This window comes from Pezoporus flaviventris, unplaced genomic scaffold, assembly GCF_033815535.1.
Source record: "Pezoporus flaviventris isolate CSIRO_AGI_PZ_B2104156 unplaced genomic scaffold, CSIRO_AGI_Pfla_v1 ptg000092l, whole genome shotgun sequence".
In the NCBI taxonomy this organism is placed as follows: Eukaryota; Metazoa; Chordata; class Aves; order Psittaciformes; family Psittacidae; genus Pezoporus; species Pezoporus flaviventris.
Window position 1 is genome coordinate 253,618 of NW_026892640.1, and position 14,581 is coordinate 268,198.

Genomic DNA, 14,581 nt, shown 5'->3' on the forward strand with positions numbered 1-14,581 from the left:
TTTTGAAAAAGACATCTTGAAAAGTTTCTCAAAAATCTTTGAAGAGTAGATTTTCCCCTCGGAGTCTATTAGGGGATAGTTTAAAACAGCATTGTGCAATAGATAGGTTGAGTGTTTCCCAAGGACTGCGTGAGAAGGATGTGACAGCATTCTCGAAACACACTGAAGTATGAAGTGGTGCTCAGGAAGGAAAAGACTTGGCTAACACCTTGCCTTCTCCTGACAAGCAGGGGACCTGGCTGCTCTTGACTTGCACAGCTCTGCACTTTCTGAACTGATACAGAGCCATTACTGGTGGGGGAGCTATTGGGGAGGCCTCAGCAGTAAGACGTGCTGAGCATTAACTTTTAGAAATGACTTCTCGACTGTGAGGATCAAAGCGAATCAAGACACAGAGCGCTATTAAGAAGGGTAAGCTGGATAAGCTGGCATGCAGTGGAGATGGTGCCTGGGTGTGTGCTTCAACTCTTTTTCTTGGGAAGGTGGCCTCTGATGTCAGCCCTGCCTCTGCCTGGAGGGAGATCTTCCTGCAGCTGGAAAGCCACCGTGCACTGCTGAAACTTCCCATGGGTAGCACAGATCTGCTTCTGGGTGTTTAGGGTTGTCTGTGTGTTGGTCCCTAAGGCACCTGGAGTGCCGTTTCATCTTGGCAGGGCCCACAGCTCTGCTGGAGCCCGATGGAAGCTGGCAGAAGGGGGACGAGCCTTCCTATCGGTCCCATTGCAAAGGCAGCCTCGTGGTTTTGGCTGAGTGTGTGGGTATGCACATGCCAGCAAACAAGACAATGGGGTGATTTTTAAGAAAAAAGGATAGCAAGGTGTGATGTGTGTTATTCTTGAAATGAAAGCAAGTATTTTGTCTATGTGGACTCACTGAGTTTGATTGAAATTAGAGCACTGATAGTGGTGGAAGACAGAATGTGTGTTGTCCCACAGAAAGCAAAAGCCAAATATGGAGACTGCAATAAATGACACAGTCGTGTATGTTCTTGAAGGCCATGCCCTAGATACTTTATCACAGTCTTTAACCTGACTTTTCTGTTAATTTTTAGGACCAGCTGTGCTGACAGTTCAACAAAAAGAGAAAAATTCATTTTTCTTTAGGCAGATTGCATTCATGTGAGTACTTGAGTTCATTGCTGTGCTTGCTGGGGCCATGCTCTATAATACGGAATTGGTGTACTGTGTATTAGAAATAGTTGATATTTATGACAATAAACTGTTGTAACAGATGTTCACAGCACCTCGCAAATCTGAAAAAACTTGCCACTTAAGCATGTTTTGCCCGTGTCATTTAAGGATTTTGGTGCACAAAGGTAAAATATTAAGAAAACCTCCAGAGATTAACAGAAAAAGACTCAGTTTTCAGCGTTGTCAGTCACATTTGTTTCTATTGCATAATGCTAGTAGCTTTACCTTCTTCCCTTGATTTTCTTGAGAATAGAAGCGGTGGCTTGCAGCTGGAATAACTGAAAATCGGTCAGTCTAAAACTAAACTTGAAATATTTTCTATTTCGCTATCAACAGCAATAACAACTGCTCAGTATGGTGTTGCCTTTTGGAATAAAGGCATTTAGAAAAATTGATTGCGTGTCTGACTGGTGAAAAGACGAAAGAAGGGAAGGTTTAGGTTGTTTTCACTTCTAGAAAAACTTGGGCATTAAAGGAGTATTTAACCACTACCACTGTCACCAGTACAATACAGTTTGTCAGATTGTTCTCTTTGGTCAAGCATGAAAAAAGTTATCCTGTAAATAAAATATTTTCATATGGGTTTAAAATTTCCTTCAGATATACAGTCATCACTAAAACCGGTTTATGAATTTTATTTGAAAGCTTACAAACCCCTTACTATTATTGATATTAATGGCTTTTGCAGTATTCCAGATCTGTTTTGTGTGCGTGATTTTAAACATGGGGATAGTATGTTTAACTGTGTTCACCAAGCATGAGCTTTCAAAATGTATTTTACTTAGTTTTGGGAGGAGGGAAAACCAGGTTGAAAATGTGAAAATCTATGGGAAAGGAAAATCTTACAATCTCTAAAGAGGACTTTAGAGCTTCTAAGAATTTTGCGGAGACTTAGCTTAAGATGTGGTTCTTATTTGCATTCTTTGTGCCATATTATTGATCGGATACATCATATTTCATGTAATAGATAACTAATAATTACTGGTGTCCCAATGCTATTATATTGAAAAATTTTACTATGTTAAGTGTCATTTTGAATTTTTAGATGGTTTGTCCTCTCATACCCTCCACTTTCTTGTTATTAAATTAAGGTGTTGAAGGCTTCACTAATTAGGGGTGTGAATAGAAAACCAAATACTTATTCAAATACTTATTTTAGAATAGCCTTTTGTAAGGGCTCACTTACTCTAAGATGACACTGACACTATGAAACAGAAATTCCTAGTGCTTTGCTTCAGATCAGTTGTTTCTGCTTTGAAAGGTACTCTTAGAGTAAGACAGCCCTCAATACTTAGTCTTGAATCATAGTTATTTCTGAACCAAAGTTATTCCTGTATAAGTCAGTTTGTAGACAAGTTGTTAGACTAAAAGATAACAGGGAAACATTTTACTCTGCTAGGGAATGTTGCAGTGAAAGAAATGGAAAAAAAACAGAGGTCTAATAAAATCAAATGATGGCAGATAAATAAAGAAGAGATTACTGGTATTTAAAGAAACGTGTGAAGTGTATGTAATTATCTTTGAAAGAGCCTTGTTATTGAGGCAGAGCAAGAGGGCAAACTGTTGGCTTTGAATGTCACTGTATAAGAAGAATTGCTGCAAATTGAAGTAGACACAGCTGCTATTAATGCCTGAATTTATTTTTTTCCCCTGATGCATTTGTTAGTTCTGTATGTATTTCTATTTTATTTATTTTTCACCAGCACTGGGACAAAGCATTTCCTTTCTTACTTCTTTTACTTTTTTTCATTTGTGCTTTCTGAATAGAGCATAAGAATGGCACAGAGGAGGTGAAAAAAAAAAATCTTCATTTGATACTGAGGTTCGAATAGAGTTTCAAAGTTGAGTTCTTTGTTTTTTTTTCATGGATGGAGTATTGCACACATATGGAGTATATTGCCTTGCCATATACCACCACTGAAATGTACTGACTGTAAAAGCTGCGTGATAAAATACATAATCATAGCATCATAGACTGATTTGGGTTGGAAGGGACCTTAAAGCTCCTCTAGCTCCAGTCCTCATGCCCTGGGCAGGGACACCTTCCGCTAGATCAGGTTGCTCAAAAGCCCATCCAACCTGGCCTTGAACACTTAAAAAATCCAAGCAGTCGGTGTTTTGTATTACTGTTCATTATTGCTTTATTATTTAGTTACATGGGACTAATCCAGGTAGACAGTATTTTTATATAGTATATACTATATGTATTACATATAAAATAATAAGGCCTTTATCTTTTGAGATACAGCAATCTCTGTAAAAATTGCATCAGCTGCTACTGGAGTTCCAGTTACTGTTCCAACACGCCTGTCTCTTAAAATAGCTATCACTCTTTTGGAATGAAACATACTCGCTTTTAGCAGTTTTGCTTTCCTCTGTCAAGATTAAGAGCTGCAAGCAACAATAGCTGCATATTAAAGCCTTTATTGTGTGTAAGACATTTGGATACTCTTGCTTTACCATGGCAACATATTGCCATTGGATAGTATTATTGGCTGCTGTCAGTAATAAAGAGTCATATTCATAAATTAGCAAGGCTAGTAATATTATTGACTGCTCTTGTAATCTGGAGGGTTGAGGGGAACTGGAAGCAAGTGACAACAGTGATGCCTAGCAGCACTGACTGATGAAGTATGGAACAAGCAGAGTTTGGAGCTACTGGCATACACCCTTGATTTGTGAGGGTGTTTTTGAGCATCGTGTGTGTATTCCTTTAGGTTGGTGGTATAAAGGGACAGTGTTACAGAGCGATGACAATTGTAGTTGAAAAGACCACTGGAAATTCTATAGCTGACATAGGAAATAAGAAGATTCTTGTGCCAGTTGCCACAAAGGTACGGAGATTCTGCTTCTGGACATGAGACTTAGCAGTGCAACCTATGTAGTTTAATTATGTGAAATGAGAAATCATCCAAAGGCTCTTCCCACCTGGTGATCCAGGTTATGATGGCAATCCTTATTGGTCTCAGTGTGAGTTTTGAATGTGTACAAGGGAAAACAGGCTGGGCAACAGCTTTGGTCATTGCAAGGAATACTTTACACAGATGGATTCAAAATGGATTTATTTTTTTGCAGTGTGTTATGTTAAGCACAAGTCAGAAATCAAAGAACATTTACTAGGACATTGGCCAGAAAGCCCACATCTGTGGACCTACTGCTTGACTTATAAGTTCATATTTAGGCACTGAGTTCTAAGTGTCCTAATTTTTAGAAGTACCGAACAACCCTGTTCATCATGGAACTGTTGGTTTGCAAAGGGGAAAGTGATTTGAAGCATAAATTTGGATCCCAGTCCTTTCAAAGCAAAGGCTGTGGCTCCACAAACCTAACGTTCTGGCAATTGTGCAGACATTTGGAAGAATCTTGTATTTTATAAATGCTTGATATGAGTTTTAAATCCTCTAAATGGAAATATTGGCTCATTGGGAGTATCGATGTTCACAATTACGCATATTCTCCTTATTTTCTGTTCCCCAAAGGAGTTCAACCCTGGGGCCAACAGATGTGCAACATTAAGTTTGCCAGTCTTAAATCCTTGCGTTTATTGTTCTTCATTAAGGCTACTTAGGCTACTTTCTTCCTCAGAGTTTGAATCTAGTAAATCTTTCATCTCTTTCTTTCACTCATTTTGTATTCCAGGTATACTTTTAGAGAAGTAATTAAAGCTTGTCCTTGAATTTTTTTTTTGGAGTGGGGGGGGTGTCTGGTTTAGGTTGGATTTTTTTTGTTGTTACACCAGCTCTCTTCCCCTCTATTTCGATTTGCTGAAATAAAAAGACTTAATTCTGAAATCTGGGGTTTGACCAACACTTCAATAAATATTAGTATACTTGGTTATTTAGATAGGTAATACAATGTTGACTTTAATTCACATACTTTATTTAGTATGTACTTTTGGCTTTTCAAAATTTGCAACTGAATTGATGTGTACTGACAGAGACTGATGTTCTTTTCCTTAGCAAGTAAAAATGTGCGTCTAAACCAACTGAAATGGTGTATGAAAAGTATTTTGAATTGGGTTTTATAGCATCTCAATTTATTGTGCTACATTTTTGTTTAACAGTTGTCTTTGTAAAATCTCTGCCTAGGCAAGTTATTTGTAGGACTTTGGGACTGTTGCTGGGTAATGTAAACAGAAAATGCAGGTTTGTTTTTTTAAGTATGTGAGCTAAAACTCCTAAGCTTAGGTTTCTATTTGCTAAGCTTTAAGGGGGAGAATTTAAAAAATGTGAATTTGCGTGAAGATCCATATAGGTGCCTGTAGGATTGCTAAGATGCTTATGAGTCAACTAGAGCTACAAAATAGAGACCAAATTAGGGGTAATTAATGTTGGTGTCTTATGCTGCTGAAAGGTCTGTTTTCTGTGTCCACAGCATGTCTTCACTGCTATAAGCTTGTTTGGGTATATAGCATATTCCAGACTCAGAAGTGTCCTAACCCCAGGTAAATTAGGTAACTCCTCTGCCTTAAATGCTGTTGCAGACCTCCTACATAACTTTCTTCTTCTTCTTTTTTTTTTTTTTTTTAAATTCATTCTTGGTTATCTAGAAATCTCTGCAAATCTTTTTCTGTGTTGGAGTTTTGACATAGTCCCCAAGTGACGCTATGGATTAACCTGCTGGGGAGTTAGAAGGGGGCTCTGTTTACAAAAGGTGGGAGACTAAAATGACAAACTCTGTTCAGTCTTGGCAGTCCAGAGGAGTGAAGTGACATGATGAATGCAAACAAACCCACCCTGTGTTTTATGTTTTCTTCCCTAGTGGTTGCTCTTGCTACAACAGCGGACAGTTGATAAATGTCTTCAGCAGTAAATTGCAGTCTTTCTTCTGGTGCACCTTCACCAGATTTGCTGGCTGGGTTTGTTCAAGTGCCTTAAACCAGGGTAAACAATGACACCATAGTGAAGGTGCCTAAGACGGGATGCATCGGAGCTGTCTGTGATGTGTTTTTTACCCATCATCCAGCCTTTGTTCAGGTTCCTTTAAATGTTGAGAGATGAAGGTTTTGCCCTTGTTCGCTAAGGTGGTTGGAAGTCTTTTAAGAGGCAATTGTTGCAGTTGTTGTTCAAAGAAGTCTTTTCTTAGACTCTCTGCAGGTGTCATTTTAATGCTTTCCCATGGCTTAACTCGGGTATTCTGTGGTTTAGAAAATTCAACAGCCTTAATCTTCTGGCCTGATGGCTCCACAAGACATTCTGGTGCTGCATCTTGAAGTGAAAAGTAGCATTAGGATCAGGAGAAGGATGAGGTTCTGCTTTAGTTGAATTTACTAGGGTGTTTTGTGTTGTTTTTTCTTGGCTTCAGGCCAAGAATTCCATGAGCTGATCTGAATGCTTGACAGATAGTTTGAATATCTAAATGTACATATTATGTGAAATTTGATTACTGTCTTATCCACCCATATGTATATTTTTTGCCTTTTTTTGTTTTTATTTGCGTTGTCCCTAAGAAAGTGTGGTATGATACTTGCCTGGGGCTTTTGAATGGTATCATCACTCAAAAAAATGAGTAACTATCATGTTAGCTTTAACAATTCTAGCATGTGCTCATGAAAGGTTTGCAGTACATTTCCATTTGGATTTTATAAAACAAGCCTCGCTAACTGCATGAATTATTAACGATTTTCAAAACTCGGAGCTTCCAGAACTTGAAACACAGAAGTACTTTATATGCAGTGTGTTCTTAGAAACTTTTTCAGTTCCACAGAATTTATCTTGCACTTCATTGTTAACTAATATGACAGATAATGACTAATATTACTTGATTGAATTTACTTCATTGATGTGTCATACGAAAGTGTAACTTTCTGGGGATGGGCACATTGGCTTTGTCAGTGATTTGTCACATTGGTAAACTATTAGTACATAGATAGTAGTACAGGTGACAAAACCACCAAGGGTAAGTATCAGGTGATTAATGTACGGATTATTCTCATGTTTTCTGATTTCTCAGCTTTGTATAATTTAGACCAGACAAGCTGTTGTCAATAGTTGTAGCTCAGGTAATTAAAGAGAAGCAAAGAATACCTATGGTATATATGCCTTAACCTCTGTGTCCTGCTGTGCCTCCCGAATACCGTCTTGCCCAAACTAATTGCTCTTCATTCATGGTATAATAAATTCCTGTTATCTTTCTGCAAGGAAAATCGGGTAAAGGGAGATCTGTGTAATCTGCCTTACAAACTACGAACAGAAAAATTCTCTAGAACAGAGGAGAATGTGGGACTGTAAGATGTACTGTATAACAGTGTGTGTGTGTGTGTGTGTTCAGCAAACAACATGCAAAAAGTATGACATCCTTTGCTTTACCAGTATTAAGATCCACATTTCTCGTGTTTGTAATGAAGCACTTCCACGTGTCTGTGCAGGCTTTTGAGCATTAGTGTGTTTTGTGGTGGGGTCAGAGAGGGACTAACTTCAGGATAGAGCAACAAGAACGCAGATCCATGGTGAATGTAAAATGAAGTGGGTGGGAGGGCTGCAGATGGAGCACCATTGGAAAAGCTGGCTTCAGATTTGAAGGACATGTCCACCCTGCAGTGCAGAGGCTTGATTAAACCTCATGTATATACAGCTGAGTTGTTTTTAAAGTGGGTCAAGAAAACAGGGAAGCTGCAGTGGCATGTGCTTTAACCATGAGATAAGAGTATTATTCACTGTGAGGCTGTCTATGCTGCATGTAACCCCTTAATTCAAGCAGTAATAACAACGTTTGCCTAAACAGGGTGGTGATATGCCAGCCTTTGGTTGGTTGGTGTTAATTTCTCTGGTATCTCCCCTTGTATTCACAGTTTTTTTTTGACTCATAAGCAGGTGCCAAACTGAGACTGTGAATGGTAACACCTCCCAGAGTGTCAAATGCCCATATTGGCCCTTTCATGTACTCTGGCTGCAGATCAGCTGGTCCTTACCAGGGCTTCTGCCTTTCCACGCTGACCACTAGCTGCAGGCTCATGCCAGCATTTGTGTAACAGCTCTTGGAAATGGTCCCATAGGTTCCTTGTCTAGAGCAGCCCAGCCAAATTAGACACTGCAGAGTGACTGGAATGAGATGCCTGTAGCATGCCTCTGAAAAGGCATGAAGGCAGATATGTTATTATCTCTACAAAGTACTCGAGCAGCCTTGAGCAGTGTGTGCATTAAATTGGGGATTATTGAAGCATGAGGCTCACACTAGTATTTCACTCAGTTTGAGAGGAATCCCTGCAGATCAGGATGTGCTGCTCTTGGAGACTCAGCCTTATCTAATCTGTCCATAGCTACTGCATTGGTGAAGAAGGCCAATTCCTTGTCCTGGAAACATCCAGGAAGGCTTATACCTTCACCTTTATGCCTTACATCTCTTGGGGGGGGGGGAAAAGCAGTCTTTCAGCTGCTACTTGCTGTGTCCTCATGCAATGCAGAGTTTATTTGGCATGTAATTGGAAACAAAGGATGAGAATGTAAAAGAAAGGTTATGCCAAATATAAATGTGGTGTGCCTGCAGCAGGCACACCACACCAAATATAAATGTGGTGTGCCTTACAACAGCAGGCATATTGTAAGCTAGTAAATAAAAAATAAAGGTGGGTCAAAATCAAGATGAAAACTTTTGCATCACAGACCTATTTTTATGGCTTGGTTCCTGGACTGCCAGATTTCCTTAAGTGCAGAATTAACGTCGGAAGTTGGTTTGGTGTAAGCACGATTGATCCTGTGAGTGCTGGTATCCCTAAGCTCTTGTGTCACTTCCCTTGGGTTATTGCACCATTCTTTTTGCCCTCTTGTCCCTTTACGCACAGGTATGTAGTTTTTTGCGGATCGCTGCAGATTTCTGCTACTGCTTCTGGAAGCCATACATGACAGCCTCAGAAAGCAGTTCTGGGAGGATGTCTTGGGCCACTAGCCATGCTTTTTTTGGTGATTACAGGGAACTGGATGCCCTAGGTTTCATATACAGAAGCGAGATAGATACCTGAAAGAAGCTTAATATTGCTAAGAAATCACTCAGTACTGATATCCAACATTCAAGTCACAGCATCCTAGGATAGGCATTGCATGCCATTAGTCATTTGTAAAAGTCTACGTGTTCCCAGCTCCCAACCATATCTTGAAGCACAGGTGTTAATGTGCTCTACTTCCTCCTTGTCCCAAGTGTGTTCAGGCAGGCTCTTCTGAATTTACAGAATGCCTCCTGAATATGAGGAGATTAGCATGTTTCCTGTTTTCCTGTAATAAAAGTCAGAAGGGGTTTTGTGATTATCAAGAGATACGGTGATGTCAAAATTCTGCCCTGAGTTTTGTGTACTCTTCAGGTGGCACAAGTAATTTGCCATCTCCACTGTAAAAATCATCCATGTGAAAAGCAATTAGATCTTACATTTCACTGAGCTTTAAAATGCAATTTCTGGGGAAACTGTGATAAAATACTGTACTTTTTCTCTTATTTAATCTGAATAGATATTTTCATCCTTTTAACAAAAAGGATCCTTCCTCAAACCCTTCTTGCCTGCAACCAGGGACATGTGGAGTGGCCCGAGGATCAGGCCCAGAGGAGGGGTGTAGTGGCTGGCATCTGTTTCCTGTCCCCTTCTGAAAAACTCAGTTTGCTTTGCTATGCTTTTCAGAAAGATTGGTTTGAGGAAACAGATTTCCTTTTCTCCTTTTTTTTTTTTTTTTCCTCTCCCTTTTGGGACAAAATCAGAAGTTGAAATGTTGGGATCTTCTGTCTCAGAGATTTTAAATCCCTTGTATTTGTACTGCATGCTAATAAGTGCTGAAACCATGTGCAAACAAATTGGAGAAAAGCTGGGAGGATCATACAGGCAAACCTGCTTGACATGATTAATGGGCAGTTGTTTGTAACTCAATGAAAGGTGCAAAGCCAACAATGATTAAAAAAGCTGTGTGTTGTATTGGATACCTTAAAAGTGTTGCAAGGCAGAATTAAGATCACAAGTGTCCTGGCGAAAGTGTTAAAGTGAACCTGACAGGTTGACTAACGTAGTTGGATTGTTTGAAGAAGAGCAGAATGCTGGAATAGTGATTCTGAGAAAAAATAGAAGCAGGTTGAGGACCTGAGGACAGGCTGTATTCCAGTATTAAATAGGGTGTCCTACTTCCTAGGCATTCTGTAATAAAGACTTGTCTAGAAAAAAACAACAGGAATATTCAATGCAGAGAACATATTGTGATGTTGGATACAGTCTTTCATAAGAAACCCTGATTCTGTAAGCGACTTTGAGCTTGTACTTAACTTTTTAGAAGCGTCTTTGAGATTGATGGGGCCTCATAATATGTCATAATGTTGAAGAAAACATTTAACTACTTCCCAGTGGGGAGGGAGGGACACTTTAAAAATTGACTTTTGGAAAAGTAGGTTATGAAAGAATGTTTTAAAGATTACCAAATAAGGATATGTGCTAAAAATGTATTGGCTGTATTGAACCTTGAGGATTGATAGTGTGTCAGCCCTGCCGTGTTTTGATAAATTACGCTGTGCGTTGCTTTACTGACAAAGAAACAGAAGTAGTTTGTTAAATAGGAAATATTTTGTCTTTTTTCATGTTTTTCTTTGGGTTTGCTTATCTATCAGATTCCAGGACCCTCCAGCCAGTGAAATACCGTTTTAAGCAACTGTATTTACTGAATTTTATTTTTTTCCAATTATTTTTTACTTTATGCTAGAATACTGTTAGATGTATCGTGCTAGAAAAGCAACTGCTTGCCTGTGCAATTACACGTGCCGTTACAGTGAGCAGTTTACTTGTCCCTGGAAAACATACACCTACGTGTTCTGAAGTTTGAATTTGTATTTCAATATGCTCGTATATTTATGTGCTCCTCTGCCACAGGAGAGATACAGGAACATGTGTGTAGTCCTGTGTTGCAGCTGAGATGCTGGAGTCTGTTGGTCTACAGTGGATCCAGTAATGAGAACTGAATATGCTAATCAAATAGTAATATTTTAAGTTGTATGAGCAAAGGCAATGTTGCCTTTCAGCTTCACATGTACCTTAACAATGCATCCAGCTTTTTAATTGTGTGAAAATTAGAAACGTATTTGAATGGTTTTGGTTAATGCAGGTTTTGAGTTTTTTTTTTAGGTGCGGGATGGTGAGGGTCTTGAAAGGAGAAAATGACCCTGCACTGATAAAAAAATAGGTAAAGAATATAAATGATTTCTGAATGTTCTGCTTAAAATTAAATTGAAAACTACCCCTTCCAAAACAGACCTGGGAACAAGGAGAGAGGGACCCATGACACCGTCAGGCTCAGGATTGGAAACCAAACCAAACCCAAACAAGCAAAAACCCCAAATGACCAAAAGTTATTTTACTCAGCTGGTCTCTAGAGCTCAGCGACACAGTACTGTTTGTCTGGGAAGGATGAGGGCCAGATTTTCAAAAAAAGAAAAAAAGCAGAAAGAAACAGAAGAACCATAGAATTGGTGTGTGGGTGCTTACTGAAAACACAGAGAATACGCGTTAGTGCAATGTTAGGGATGGGAGTTTAGAAACAAATCCTACAAATTTCAGCGGAACATAAACTCTCATGCCCTAAAATCAATACATCCCACCACCTCCCAGATAACAACAGAAATCCAAACCAAGCCAACTCGGCCTTAGCTCAACCTCCTTTACAGGGACAGAAGTTCTCCTGTTCAAAGAGAATAAGTGTCTTCCTCTCAGTACTTTATTACTTGCAGAACTTTTAACGACAGCGGCGGAGGGGGGAACCCAATAAGGACAGTTCAGTTTTCCGCAAATAAAAGACTTCAGTTAAGGTTTGACTTTTCCCCCTACCCCCGAAACCATGGACTTGAAGAAAATGGATGATTACAGCTGAACGAATGATCTATGTACCATATATAATACCATTTTATTTTGTGCCTGTTACTTTAGGTTACGTTCTTGAATAAATGCAAACTTGTGAGTCCAGGTTAGTCCTTGGAGTAAACTTCATCCAAAGATCAGGCTTCATTTCTGGCGTATAATTGGATTTGTGTGTTTGATCATGACTTGGAATATGACTTTGAAAGGATCTGTTGATCTACAACATCTGATTTGAAAGGTTGCTATGTAATGAGTCAGTATCAGATTGGTATAAACCAAAAGATTTGTTTCACACTGTAATTTCAGACATGGTATAAGCTTGTTGTCACAGAAGAAAACATTCCTTCTGTTAATCCTTTTGTGGAGCTTGCTTTGCACAAATGAGGGAATTTCTTCATGTGCTTAAGCCCAAAGCTCTGAGATTAGTGGTTGTGAGCGTGCTAAACATCTTACAGGATCTTTCTCTTAATTACGTTAACGTTTATCCCACTTGTAAATCATGCAACTGACTGTCTTCTAGTTCTGCCTCCACTTTGGTATAAGATGGAAAGTCTTCTTTACGAAGTTAATGTGCAAAAGAGTCTTTTTGTGCTACATTTGTTGGAGCTGAACATGCAAATAATGTTCTTGAATGCCTTTTTGTTGCTAGAATGATCATTGCTACAGTTGGATTCACAAAACAAATTCATTCCCTTGTCCCAGAAGCACCTAAGACAGGCTGGTGCTGGAAGCAGCTGTCAGAGGATTTTTACTGCCTGGGTTCTGTTCCCAGCTCAGTCACCTTGAGGAAAGTCACTGGGCCTCCGTTTTAGTGACTTTTGTGATGGCTATGAAGTTATGGTACCCAGTTCCCAGGGGTATGGAGCTGCCTTAAATAATGAGTTGGTAATGTGCTTTGGGACCCACTGATCTGATCTTCCAGCCTGTATTAACAAAGCGCTTGTCCCTATCCTTATCTGTGTGCAAACTGATTACACGTCTCCTCTTGCTCTCTCCGAAATGTGTCATCTCAAGTCTGTTTGCTGTGCTTCTGTTTGGTTTGTCTGCCTGGCTGCCTTTTCTGGCCATTTTATTCCTTCGTCTACTGCTTTTGCTTTCTCCATTGCATTGAGCACAGGCATCTTTATTGTCACCTGAATAGCTATTGATTCTCACTGAACTTTCAGGTTTAATTTTGTGTAACAAAATAACCCCAACTCTCTGTTCTAAGACTTTGCAGCCTTAAGCATATTTCTCTCCATGAGCATTTTGATTTTTTTTGTCCTGTTATCCCTTGTACTTTGGAGGATTCTATCTGCACACTGCCCAGCTCCTCCTCCTTTTCCCTTTGTCCTCTCCTGGGGTTCAGTTCAAGAAAATGCTGTGTCACCATCTCCAGAACTCACCAAAGACTTATGCATGAGAGTTGTTGCGCTGATACCTGAGCTGTACATATACTAAAGGGCTTAGCAGAGGATATTCAACCTGCTATAGCTATGAACACTGAAATCTTCACTGGAAAACCTAACCTGGTTAGGATCTTGCAGTTGCCTTGCTGATACCTGTACCATTATTTAGCTGGGTGTAGTCATTACTATAGTAGAGCAATTGCACCTCCTCAGATAGTTTCTCCTCTGCTTATCTACGTGTGAACCTAAGTTTGTTTTGTTACTTTAAAAAATCCTTCAACCCCAACAAGTTGTAGCATAAGGGAAAAAATGGTCTTAGAACTAACACAGTAATTATCTTTGGTTCCCAGAGTGTAGGAGATTCTGTAAAGAAGTAAAAGAATCAGTTTCCAAGGTTTGTTACGTATTTCTTGTATGTGCATGTATGTGTGTACATGCGTATGTGAACTTTTATGAAGATGTACGTAGAGAAAGAAATAAAGTTTTATTTTCAAATGTCACTAGAACAAATAAAATGTTCTTGACCGATAGGAAGCGATATAGCAAAGATACTTTTATACAGCACAGTCCAAGTCAAATCATACTGCCTGTGATTGTACACCTTTTATCAGGCCTTGATTTTTTTGTACTGGAATGAACTCGGGGCAGAATCATTTGGTCTGTGTAAGTGTACCTGTTTTGACTAATGCTCCCTGCTGTTCCAAAAATTAGTTCTATTTGTCCAGTACAGAAATGTAACATCACAGGATGATGGACATCTCGAAACAATGTTCACATGTAATGGGGAGAAGGAAAGAGATACATTAAACATCTGGATAAAGATGCTGTGGGGGGTGTGTTAGGAAATATCCAGAATGATGGTGAAGCCAGGCTGGCAGAATACGAGAAGTAAAAGTATCTACAAAACATTTATGAGAATTTGTGGTAAAAGTTACTTGGCTACAAAACACTCAGCTTGTCACTCCACAATGACAGAGCAAGGATATATGCAAGCTTTCCACATGGCTGATAAAACTATATCCTGAAATCAATGTCTATACTAATAGAAATGCCCAAACTTACTTTTTTGATACAGCAAAAGGTAAAGAAAGGAGAGATCCTCTACTTAAGTACTGACGAGGTTGACAGACTTCCCAGTGTGAGCTGAGAAACATGTCTTTAATGAGGACAGTATAAGCCCATGCACTTGT